The following is a 12429-nucleotide window of genomic DNA, read 5'->3' on the forward strand; positions in this document are numbered from 1 at the left end:
TTACAAGCACAAGGGCAAGGCAAAGCTAGAGATAACAGAGGAAACTGAGCAGCTGCTAACTATATTAATGAAAAGGCAAGGAAGATGTTGCTAAGTCTCTTTCTGTCAGTTTCGATAGGCTAACTTATTTTAGCATGCAATGAAATCATGTTATAGTTTGGAAAACATTTTATTATTAAAATTTCTGTGGGAAAAATAACTTTGTTATTGCTACTCTTCTATATCCTAGTGCTAAGTTCCTTTTTCTCATTGAAACATCTGTATTACTCTTTATTATAGCAGATTTTTTTAATATTTTTTATATACTCTTTTTTTTTATATTACTCGTTTTTATATTTTTTTATATTACTCTTTATTTTAGCAGAATGGGCTACACACTACAGCAGTGCACCGTAGGGGAAGTTACGACTATCAGACTCCTTTAAAAATTGTCTGGACCTAGACAGAAGACACTGTAATAGGCTTAAATTGTTTCAACACTTCCACCAGAATAGTCAGACTGTCAGAAATAATATGTGGTTTGACCAGAGAAATAAAAAATTGGCAGCCTCATACTTGAAAAAAAGAATAAGACTTGCACAAAACTGAGTAAGCCATACATAAGAACAAATTGAGAAGATGCCAATACAGACTTACTCTTCCTTTCCCACACACAAAATAATCCATTAATAAATTTATCATTGTAATAAAATTGTTCTGTTAACATGATGCCTATTACTAAAGACTTAACTAAATATTTACCCACTGTGTTCCAGGAAATACGTGTTCTATGAGATGTTAATAGAATTCTCAAAAAAGTATTTTCCATCCTAATCAGTTTAGGTAGCTTTGCATAGTACATCTGCCTCCTGGAAACTCACAATGTACATTTTAAGTGCTCTGGGAATTCCTACAGTAAAGAGACATGCTTAACTCAGCATTTAAAAAAGTTATTTTGGCCATTAAATCATGAAACACTTCCAACATCTTACTGAATTGTTCAGTGGAATTTGGGGGGGTGGGGGGGAATGGTAATGTAATATCAGGAAATAATTCATTTCCAAACCGGAAATGGGTTAAGAAGTTAGGAGGCCCAGCATTATTTTTCCAGGAGTTTTGGGTCTGACAAAAATTCAAGCTGTACTCACTACCCCCTCCCTCATGCCATTCTATCTCCCACGACATTTTATTTGTTTGTTTGTTTTTTAGATTTTATTTTAAAGTAATCTCTATACCTAATGAAGAGCTCAAGCTCACAACCCTGAGATTGAGTCACATGCTCTACTGATTGAGCCAGTCAGGTGCTCCATTAATATTCAGTAAACCAGGGCCGCCTGGGTGGCTCAGTCATTACGCGTCTGCCTTCGGCTCAGGTCCTGATCCTGGGGTGCTGGGATCGAGCCCTGCATTGGGCTCCTTGCTCAGCGGGAAGCCTGCTTCTCCCTCTCCCTCTCCCTCTGCTTGTGTTCCTTCTCTTGCTGTCTCTCTTTGTCAAATAAATAAATAAAATTAAAAAAAAAAATTCAGTAAACCAGATGGAGAATGGACCCCGGTATATGGATATCAGAAGTCACAGATGCTGATTCTGCCCTTCATTACTGTGAGACCTTGAGGAATTTATTGATACAATGGAGTTAATCCTGCTTTTTATTCAGTATCAAGAAATATCAGAAAATTTACATTCTAGGAAGGAGGGAAGGAAGGTCAGAGGGAGGTAGGGAGAGAAAGATTTTAGGTATAAAAATAAACAAGGAAATATCAGTAAGTGATAAGTTCTATGAGAAGAGTTAATATAGGATGATGTGATAGTATTTGGATGACTACTTTTATTGAATGGGAAAGACAAGGGAGAGACTCTCTGAAGAGGTGACATTTAAACTGAAATTTGAATTATAGGCAGGCAGATCTTTGTGATGAGATCTCAGGAGAAAGAGCAGTGAGGGGTCTTAAAGTGGCTGAGTGCAATGGGTGGGGATTGTGGGTAGAGATAAGAGATCAGTTTGGAGAAGGAGGCAGAAACCAGATCAAGTATGGCTTTGTGAACCATGCTTTTTGGGTTTTATTCAAAGTATAATGAAAAGTCACTGGAACATTCCAAACATAGAAGCAACAGGATCTACCCAATTTATATCACAGAATAGTTGTAAAATCAAATGAAATGTATGTGAATCAGACCACACTCAGACAGGAAATTTGAGGAGAATTTTTAAAAGAAACTATTTGCCAGCGTGCCTGGGTGGCTCAGTCAGTTAAGCGTCTGCCTTTGGCTCAGGTCAGGATTCCAGGGTTCTGGGACTGAGCCCCGCTTCAGGCTCCTTGCTCAGTGGGGAGCCTGCTTCTCCCTCACTCTCTGCCCCTCCCCCCAGCTTGTGCTCTCTCTCAATAAATAAATAAAGTCTTTAAAAAAAAAAAAAACTATTTGCCCTAAGTAGATTTTATTTTTTTTTAAATATTTTATTGACTTATTTGACACAGAGAGAGAGAGAGAGCACAAGCGGGGGCGGGGGGGGGACAGCAGGTAGAGAAAGAAGAGGCTCCCTGCTGAGCAAGGAGCCTGATGTGGGACTTGATCCCAGAACCCTGGGATCATGACCTGAGCCAAAGGCAGATGCTTTAACGAGTGAGCCACAGATTTTAGGAAACAAACCAGAAATAGTTTAGTACCCATGGGCTACTAAAAGAGGGGACGCATTACAATCTAAACCTGAAGGGAGTAACTATCCAAACTCAGAGAAAGTATTTATGTGGAGAATGCCAATTGAAATTCAGGAAACTGATACAGACAACCTGCAGCCCTGTGAAGGAGAGGAGGCACAATGGCACTCTCCTCTGCACCCCCATTGGCTGAACCCAACCGGGAGGCAAAGAAGTCCACTGATGAAGATCTGCACAGAGAATAATAGGAAGAGTGGAGAAAGGAGCCAGAGAAGCAGCAGAAAGGATCCAGCACACTTCACTCTTTTGCCTCTCAGCATCCACTCTCATTCTTTGCCTAGGTGAAAAATTTCTCTTCCCAATCAGCAACCATGTCATCACAGTCAGTTTGGTCATATCACCACCTGCAACCTAAACTGTTAACCACCAGCAATATTCTTCATAAAAGAAGTGGGAGGAGACATGGGGAAGAGAAGCAATTGTCATAAGACAAAGTTGCTACAATCTCTGCTTCTGTAGGGGGTTAGTAGGCCTAAGTTGTCACCATAGTGACTTCCTTCCAATTCTTATTCCATATTTTCCTTGTTCTCCCAAAGCACATTAGTTGGATAGCTTCTCAACCTGGTTGCCTGAGTCAAATCTGTAGTCTTGTAGGAGCTGAGTCCTTTGATGGCCCCATCTTTATTGTGTAGCCAGGGTTTTCCATTGGAATAATAGAGTCCTAAGTAGCTAAGAGCCCCACTTGTGTTCTGTACAGCAGTAACTCAATTTCCCGTGAGTAATCAAGATCATCATCACAGCCAGTACAATAACCTCTTCTCTGTCTATTGCTCCATTACCCTAAAACTGCCAGTGGGCAGTTTCTGTTTCTAAGGCAATGGAACTCTTATTGAATTCCCTAGTGGATGGATTCCACACTCCGGTACTATAAATTCACTGAGACCAAGTTTGCATGGATAAAAAAAAAAAAAAAGTCCCCCAAATACATATTTGGTATAATAGTTGGGAAGTCCATTCTCAATTCCAGCCCTTGGCTCCTGCGTAAGTGGTTTCCAGTACTAGGGAAGATGGCTTATATTGGCACTACATCCTGTAGGTAACACTCTGTCCTCATAGGTTTTATCTCCTGATGGTGCCAAAAGTAAGCCTTCAGATGCCATTCAACAGTTCCAGGAGACTGACCTGAATATCATGAATGGTGTCATATCGAGAGCTCAGCAATGGTCTCTGCTATAGGCAGAGTGATAGCAGAGTATAGCATCCACAGTCATAGTGTAGATGAATTAGCCTTGATGAGAGTGTGCCATGTTGGTGAGTCCATGCATAGCCACCATGCCCGCTTTATATACCTCCATTGACCAGTTATATGAATGGCAAGGAGAAGAGGCTGACAGACATCCTTAGGGGGAATAATCTTATCCATTTAATTATTGAAAGCATTTCTTCACCATTGGGATACCCTCTAATGGGCATCTACATGGAACACACGTATCTTTCTACCCTGTGTACATCCTGGTTGGCCCATCCACATACCTCTCCCCCAGACCTTGCCATCACTCTTCCTATTTTTCCATTCCAAAGCCTTAACTGCTGACCTATGCAGTTTATGTAAATTAATTCTTCAGATTATCTCTCCTTCTACCTTAAATGGATAGCCAGATGACTGCCCAAAGTTCTGCCCACTGAGAAAATTTTCTCTCATCGTCTTTCAGGGCTACCCTTAAGTGAGGCTGTAATCCATTATAGCTATCCATTTCTGTGTAATGCCCACATGCTCTCTGTTCATAAACCAGGCCCATTCCTTTTCCTCTTCTGTCATCTGGTCATGGAGAACTCCCCCATGAGACTGTAGGCATAGTCTGCGGAAAACGCAGGAAAGCAGTAAGGGCAGCTGCAATGGGAGTCTACGCATGGACTCAGCCACTTGTTCATGTGATTTATTTTGCCTTCTGACTCTCCTAGACCCTGTCTCATATATACCATTTTCATTTATACTGGAATGGTGTGCACATGTCTACAATTTATGGTGCAAGCAATTATACATCACCCAGTTCATAATGAGCAGTTTGGGTCACATCTTCACTTATATTCAAAGGTTGGATGTACAGTTTTTGCCAGGCCAAATAGCAAGCTAAAGGTGTTTTTCAAGTGGAGAATAGCTGTCAGAAGGTTTCCAAACACCTAAGGGCCTACACTGTGAGCTTGTCAGAATCTCTGTACAATATCTCTGAAACAAGTGCTTAACACCAGTGGATCTAATAGGTCATTAGTGTGAACAGTGTAGACTTGCCAGAGAGCCTTTAGCCTTTGTTGCTTTTTTTGATCCAAGCTCCAAAACTGGCAGCCTTATAGGTCTTCCAACAAATGGTAGCACCAGTATCCCTATCTGTTATATATGCAGCCTCCCAGATCCAAGGAGACTCACAAAATGTTGTGCTCATACTTTGTGGTGGGCATGCAAGATGCAGAAACTTATTTCTCAGTTTAGAAGGGATAGTCCCAATATACCTAAGATGCCTGGATACCTAGAAAACTTCACCTAGTTACAGATCCTTGAAATCTCTTACCCTCTGGCACGTGTATGTCTTAGGAAGCCAGGTAGGTACTTGATAGTTCCTGCTTACTAGGTCCATTAGTATAATTTCATTAAATTAATGCAGTAGAATAATGTGCTGTAGAGTATCCTTACCTCACACAGTGAAGGTGCTGATGGCCAAGCTTGGCACAAAGGAGCCAGTGAAGTTACCCTCCTGAAAACGTTCATAAGAGCTTGCATAGTTAGCATTTCTGTAGTGACTAGGGTGGACCTGAGCCAGAAGCCAGTTCTTGCACAATCCTAAGAGAAAAGAAAGAAAAGTCCATGAAAAATTATTGGATTTGGATGTCCCATTATACAGGCAGCTGGGACAAATTACATTTATTTAGTAAGATTCTTAAAGGTGCTTTTGTTCTGATGTGTATATTTATAAAGCCCACTGAAGCCTGGATGTAAAAGTACATGGAAAGCAGCAGCCTAACCATATTCTAACAATGACGCGAGCCTGTTGAGGCTAATGCAGAAATGAGCTTCTAACAGGGGATTATACTTCATTTCCCTCTGTGTAAGTCTGTCACTCTTGCTTTCATGCTGCTTCCTCACAAGTGTTTTTATAACAGTCTTAACAGTCATGTCAACATATCAAGTTTTAAATATTGTTAAAAAGGCACCACTACTGGAAGACTATTCAAAGGAGAAGTTGCGGCCCTGCTTTCTTACATCCTTCTGATAGAAAGTCAGCAAAATTTTACTTTAACAAAAACTAAAACTAAAATTTTTCTTTCATGTAATGTTTTCACAAGGTGTAATTTTTTAAATCACCCCTGCTATGAGAATAGTGCTGCTCACTCCATCAACTCTTAATTAAATGCAGACTTCTCAACACACTTACAGGAGTAATTTGCCCAAGGTCTGTGGCTTTCTCCATTATTCTAGCATGACACAAAGAAGGCATTCTCTGCTTGCCTTTCCCAGTTGTATAATGGCTAAAAAAACTATGAAGAAAATTTTCTTCAGCTTGAAGTTGAAGCTACGTTTCACTGGATTTTTAAAACAAACTTTAAAATACCTAAGCATTACATATTTTTTACAAAGTCAATGGTTTTTCTCTAATTAGCAAAACCAATGGCACCTTATTTTTTTTTTTAGTCTAATTGACACACAATGTTACATTAGTTTCAGGTGTACAACTTAGTGATTTGACAAGTTTATACATTATGCTATGTTCACAAGTATAGCTACCATGTATCCCATTACATCCCTATTATAATATCACTGACTGTACTCCTTATTCTCTGCTTTTCAGTCCCATGACTTACTCATTCCATAACTGGAAGCCTGTATCTCCCTCTCCCCTTCACCCATTTTTCCCACCCACAACACCCCCCCCTCGCCCCCCGCTGCCCTTCTGACAACCATATGTTTGTTCTCTGGATTTATAGGTTTGATTCTGATTTTTGTTTATTCATTTTTTTTTTTAGATTACACATATAAGTGGAATCATATAGTATTTGTCTTTCTCAGTCTGACTTATTTCACTCAGCTTAACACCCTCTAAGTGCTTGCTAAGTGTCTCAAATGGGACAACCTCATCCTTTTTATGGCTGTGCAATATTCCGTTATATATGTGTACTACATTTCCCTTAACCATTCATCCACTGATGGACACTTAGGTTGCTTGCATGTCTTGGCTACTGTAAGGAAAGCTGCAGTAAACATAGGGATGCATCTATCTTTTCAAGTCAGTGTTTTATTTTGCCTTGGTGAATACCCAACAGTAGAATTATTGGATCATATGGCATTTCTATTTTTATTTTTTATTTATTTATTTATTTTAAAGATTTTATTTATTTATTTGACAGAGAGAGACACAATGAGAGAGGGAACACAAGCAGGGGGAGTGGGAGAGGGAGAAGCAGGCTTCCCGCCGAGCAGGGAGCCCGATGCGGGGCTCGATCCCAGCACCCCGGGATCATGACCTGAGCCGAAGGCAGGCGCTTAACGACTGAGCCACCCAGGCACCCCCCCGGCATTTCTATTTTTAATGTTTTGAGTAAACTTCATACTGTTTTCCACAGTGGCTGTACCAATTTGTATTCTCATCAACAGTGCACAAGGGTTCCTTTTGCTCCACATCCTTGCTAACACTTGTTTTTGTCTTCTTGATTTTAGCCATTCTAACAGGTGTGAGTTGATAGCTCATTGTGGTTTTTTTAATTTGCATTTTCATAATGATCAGTGATGTTGAGCATCTTTTCATGTGTCTCTTGGCCATCTGTATGTCTTCTTTGGGAAAATGTCTATTCAGAGCCTTTGATCTGAATATTTTTTAAACATATTTTTAAAAACAGATTGGTCTTTTTTGGTGTTGTGTTGTATGAGTTCTTTATATATTTTGGATATTAACCCCTTTTTGGATATATCATTTGCAAGTATCTCCCATTCAGTAGGTTGTCTTTTTGTTTTGTTAATGGTTTCCTTTGCTATGCAAAAGCTTTTTATTTTGATGTAGTCTCAATAGTTTATTTTTGCTTTTGTTTCCTTTGCCTTAGGAGACATACCTAGAAAAATGTTGCCATGGCTGATGTCAGAGAAATCACTGCCTGTGTTCTCTTCTAGGATTTTTATGGTTTCAGGTCTCACATTTAGGTCTTTAATCCATTTTGAGTTGTTTCTGTGTACAGTGTTAAAAAGTAGTCCAGTTTCATTCTTTTACATGTAGCTGTTCAGTGTTCCTAGCACCATTTATTGAAAAGACTACCTTTACCCCATTGTATATTCTTTTTTTAATTTAAGATTTTATTTATTTATTTGTCAGAGAGAGAGAGAGCACAAGCAGGGGGAGTGGCAGGCAGAGGGAGAAGCAGTCTCCCCGCTGAGCAAGAAGCCTGATACAGGACTCGATCCCAGGACCCTGGGATCATGACCTGAGCCAAAGGCAGGCACTTAACTGACTGAGCCACCCAGGCATCCCCCCATTGTATATTCTTGCCTCCTTTGCCATAGACTAATTGACCATATAAATGTGGGGTCTCGGGGTGCCTGGGTGGCTCAGTTGTTAAGTGTCTGCCTTCGGCTCAGGCCCTGATCCCAGGGTTCTGGGATCAAGCCCCGCATTGGGTTCCCTGCTCGGCGGGAAGCCTGCTTCTCCCTCTCCCACTCCCCCTGCTTGTGTTCCCCTCTCTCACTGTGTCTCTCTCTGTCAAATAAATAAAATCTTTAATAAATAAATATATAAATAAATAAATAAATGTGAGGTCTCTATCCTGTTCCATTGACCTCTGTGCCTACTTTTGTGCCAGTACCATGCAGTTTTGATTACTACAACTTCGTAATATATCTTGAAATCTGGAATTGTGATACCTCCAGCTTTGATCTTTCTCAGGATTGCTTTGGCCACTTGGGGTCTTTTGTGGTTCCATACAAATTTTCATATAACTTGTTCTAGTTTTGCAAAAAATGTTGTAGGTATTTTGATAGGGATTGCATTGAATCTGTAGATTTCTTTGGATAATCAGACATTCTGACACTATTAATTGGCGCGAGCCAAGCTACTCATGCTGTTTGACAAAGTCCAAGTATGGGGGACGATCCTGAAAACACGAGACTCCACAGCTGGCTCCTGCTATTCTTTTTCATTTTATTTATGGCAATCTTTATAATTGTGGGAATATTTCTGGGGTTTCATGATAAAGTGACTACTCATCTTAGTTACACCTATCTAAGCAATCATAATGAAGCTAATTCCACGAAGAATTAGTTTCTATAGAACAAAATAAGATGGTCACGCTCTGTCTAGCACCTTTCTCTTTGCATACTGTTTTTTAGTTTTAGCGAAAGCCAATAAGCAGAAATCAATAAAGGTCATGTTAATCATTACAAAGGAAAAATGAAAGAAGGCTATGGCTGTAATCCAGAAAATGATCTAAGATTTGGAAAAACAAAAATATCCTAACATATAAATAAAGTTCCTCCGAGGCTGCCAGGAGGAGATGCTTGCAACCCGATCCTGTGTCTGTGTCTCCTCATTTGCCGACGCCGTCCTTTCCCACAAGAGACCCACCCCGGCTGGAGCTGGACTCAGCAATTAATTATTCCAATCCATGAGCATGAAATATCTTTCCATTTGTTTGTGTCATCTTCAATTTCTTTCATCAGTGCTTTATAGTTTTCAAAGCATAGTTCTTTCACCTCTTTGGTTAAGTTTATTCTTAGGGATTTTATTCTTTTTGATGCAATTGTAAATGGTTAGGTTTTTAAATTTCTCATTTTGCAACTTCATCGTTAGTGTATAGAAATGCTACTGATTTCTGGGTATTAATTTTGTATCCTGCCACTTTACTGAATTTGTTTATTATTTCTAATAGCTTTTTGGTGGAATCTTTAGGATTTTTCCATGTATAGTATATTGTCATCTGTGATTGGTGACAGTTTAACTTCTTTACCAATTTGGATGCCTCTTATTTCTTTTTCTTGTCTGATTGCTGTGGCTAGGACTTCTAGTACTATGTTGAATAAAAGTGGTGAGACTGGACATCTTTGTCTTGGTTTCTGACCCTAGAGGGAAAGTTCTCAGTTTTTCACCATTGAGGTTGATGTTAGCTGTGGGTTTTTCATATGTGGCCTTTATTATGTTGAGGTACATTCCCTCTAACCCCATTTTGTTGAGAGTTTTTATCATGAATATTGAATCTTATCAAATGCTTTTTCTGCATCTATTGAGATGATCATACAATTTTTATCATTTGTTTTGTTGATGTGGTATATGACCTTGATTGATTTGTGAATATTGAACCATCCTTGCATCCCAGGAATAAATCCCACCTGATTATGGTGAATGATCTTTTTAATGTATTGTTGTATGAAGTTTGCTAATATTTCATTGAGAATTTTTGTATCTATGTTCATCAGGGATACTGGCCTGTAGTTTTCTTTTTTTCATGGTGTCTTTGCCTGGTTTTGGTATCAGGGTAATGCTGGCCTTGTAGAATGTGCTTAGAGGCTTTCCTTCCTCTTCAAGCTTTTTGAATAGTTTGAGGAAAATAGGTATTAACTCTTTTTTTTTTTTTTTGAAAGAGAGAGAGAGAGAGCAGGGAGGAAGGGGCAGGGAAAGAGGGAGAGAAAAAGAATCTTAAGCAGGCTCCATGTCCAGCATGGAACCTGATATGGGGCTCAATCTCATGACCTAAGATCATGACCTGAGCCAGAAACAAGAGTCAGATGCTTAACTGACTGAGCCACCCAGGCACCACACCTCTTCTTTAAATGACTGGTAGAACACACTTGTGAATCTATCTGATCCTGGACTTTTATTTTTTGGTAGTTTTTTTTATTACTAGTTCAATTTGGTTACTTATAATCAGTCTATTCATATTTTCTATTTCTTCCTGGTTCGGTTTTGGAAGATTACATGTTTTAGGAATTTGTCCATTTAGTCTAGGTTGTCCAGTTTGTTGGCATATAATTTTTCATTGTATTCTCTTATAACCCTTGTATTTTTGTGGTATCAGTTGTTACTTCTCTCTCATTTCTGATTTTATTTATTTGCGTCTTTTTTTTTCTTGATGAATCTGGCTAAAGATTTGTCAATTTTGTTTAACTTCAAAGAACCAGCTCTTGGTTTCATTGATTTTTTTCTTTATTCCCTTCCTCCTCCTCCTCCTCTCCTCTCCTCTTCTTCCTTCTTCTTCTTTTCTTCTTCTTTTCTTCTTCTTCCTCCTCCTCCTCCTCCTTCTTCTTCTTCTTCTACCTGTGTCATCTATTTCTGCTCTGTCTTTATTACTTCCTTTCTTCTACTAACCTTGTGCTCTGTTCTTCTTTTTCTAGTTCCTTCAAGCATAAAGTTAGATTGTTTATTGATTTTTTTTGTTTTTGAGATAGGCCTGTATTGTGTATACTTCCCTCTTAGGACTGCTTTCACTGTGTCCCAGAGATTTTGGACTATTGTGTTTTCATTTTCATTTGTCTCCATGTATTTTTTGATTTCTTCTTTGATTGCTTAATTAACCCATTGGCTGTTTAGTATCATGTTGTTTAGTCTCCACATGTTTGTGGAGGTTTTTTTTCCAGTTTTTTTCTTGTGATTTATTTCTAGTTTCATACCATTGTGGTTGGAAAGGTGCATGGTATGATTTCAATCTTCTTAAATTTATTGAGGCTTGTTTTATGGCCTAATATGTGATCTGTTCTGGAGAATGTTCCATGTGCACTTGAAAAGAATGTGTATTCTGTTGTTTTTGGATGGAATGTTCTGTATATATCTGTTATGTTCATCTGGTCCAATGTGTCATTCAAAGACATTATTTCCTTTTTGATTTTCTGTCTGGATGATCTATCCATTGATGTAATTGGTGTGTCAAAGTCCCCTATTATTGTATTGCCATCAAGTTCTCTCTTTATGTCTGTTAATATTTGCTTTATGCAATTAAGTGCTACAGTGTTGGGTGAGTAAATATTTAAAATTGTTATATCCTCTTGTTGGACTGATTCCTTCATCATTACATAATACCCTCCTTTGTCTCTTGTTACAATCTTTGTCTTAAAGTCTATTTTGTCTGATATAAGTACTGCTCTCCTAGCTTCTTTTTCATTTCCATTCACTTACCATCCTTTCACTTTCATTCCATATCTGTCTTTAAGTCTGAGGTGAGTCTTTTTTTTTTTTTAATATCTTATTTATTTATTTGACAGAGAGAGAGAGCACACAAGCGGAGGGTGGGGATGGGAGAGGGAGAAGCAGGCTTCCCACAGAGCAGGGAGCCCAATGTGGGGCTTGATCCCAGGACCCTGGAATCATAACCTGAGCTGAAGGCAGACACTTAACCAACTGAACCACCCAGGAGCCCTGAGGTGAGTCTCTTATAGGCAGCATATAGATGGGTCTTTTTTATCTATTCTGCCACTCTTCTTTTGATTGAACCATTTAGGCCACTTACATTTAATGAAATAATTGATAGCTATGTATTTATTGCCATTTTTAAAATTTGTTTTCTGGTTATTTTTATAGTTCTTTGCTCCTTCTTGCTCTCTTTCTTTGTGATTGATGAGTATCTTTAGTATTTTGTTTGGCTTTATTTCTCTTTATTTTTTGTGGACCTATCATAGATTTTGGGTTTGTGGTTACCATGAGGTTCATATATAACATCCTACATAAATAGCAGTCCATATTAATTTCATGGTCATTGAAATTCAAACTCATTCTAAAAAAAAGAAAAGAAAAAAATCTTTTTTTCATCTTTTCCCTCACCTCTTCCCCGTTT

At 38.8% G+C, this 12429-nt stretch overlaps 1 long non-coding RNA gene across 1 annotated transcript in view; it reads right to left on the minus strand.

Moving 5' to 3' along the window:
- LOC135361465 (uncharacterized) overlaps nucleotides 1-12429 on the minus strand; it is a 66731-nt gene that overhangs the window by 23044 nt on the left and 31258 nt on the right. The window contains exon 2 of the long non-coding RNA XR_010408552.1: nucleotides 5324-5470. This is a non-coding gene — a long non-coding RNA (uncharacterized LOC135361465). The remainder of the gene's footprint in view (nucleotides 1-5323; nucleotides 5471-12429) is intronic.

The sequence above is a fragment of the Mirounga angustirostris genome, unplaced genomic scaffold (genome assembly GCF_029215605.1).
Source record: "Mirounga angustirostris isolate CCGP_5_RB_7025 unplaced genomic scaffold, mMirAng1.0.hap1 SCAF_2, whole genome shotgun sequence".
NCBI classification, from domain to species: Eukaryota; Metazoa; Chordata; class Mammalia; order Carnivora; family Phocidae; genus Mirounga; species Mirounga angustirostris.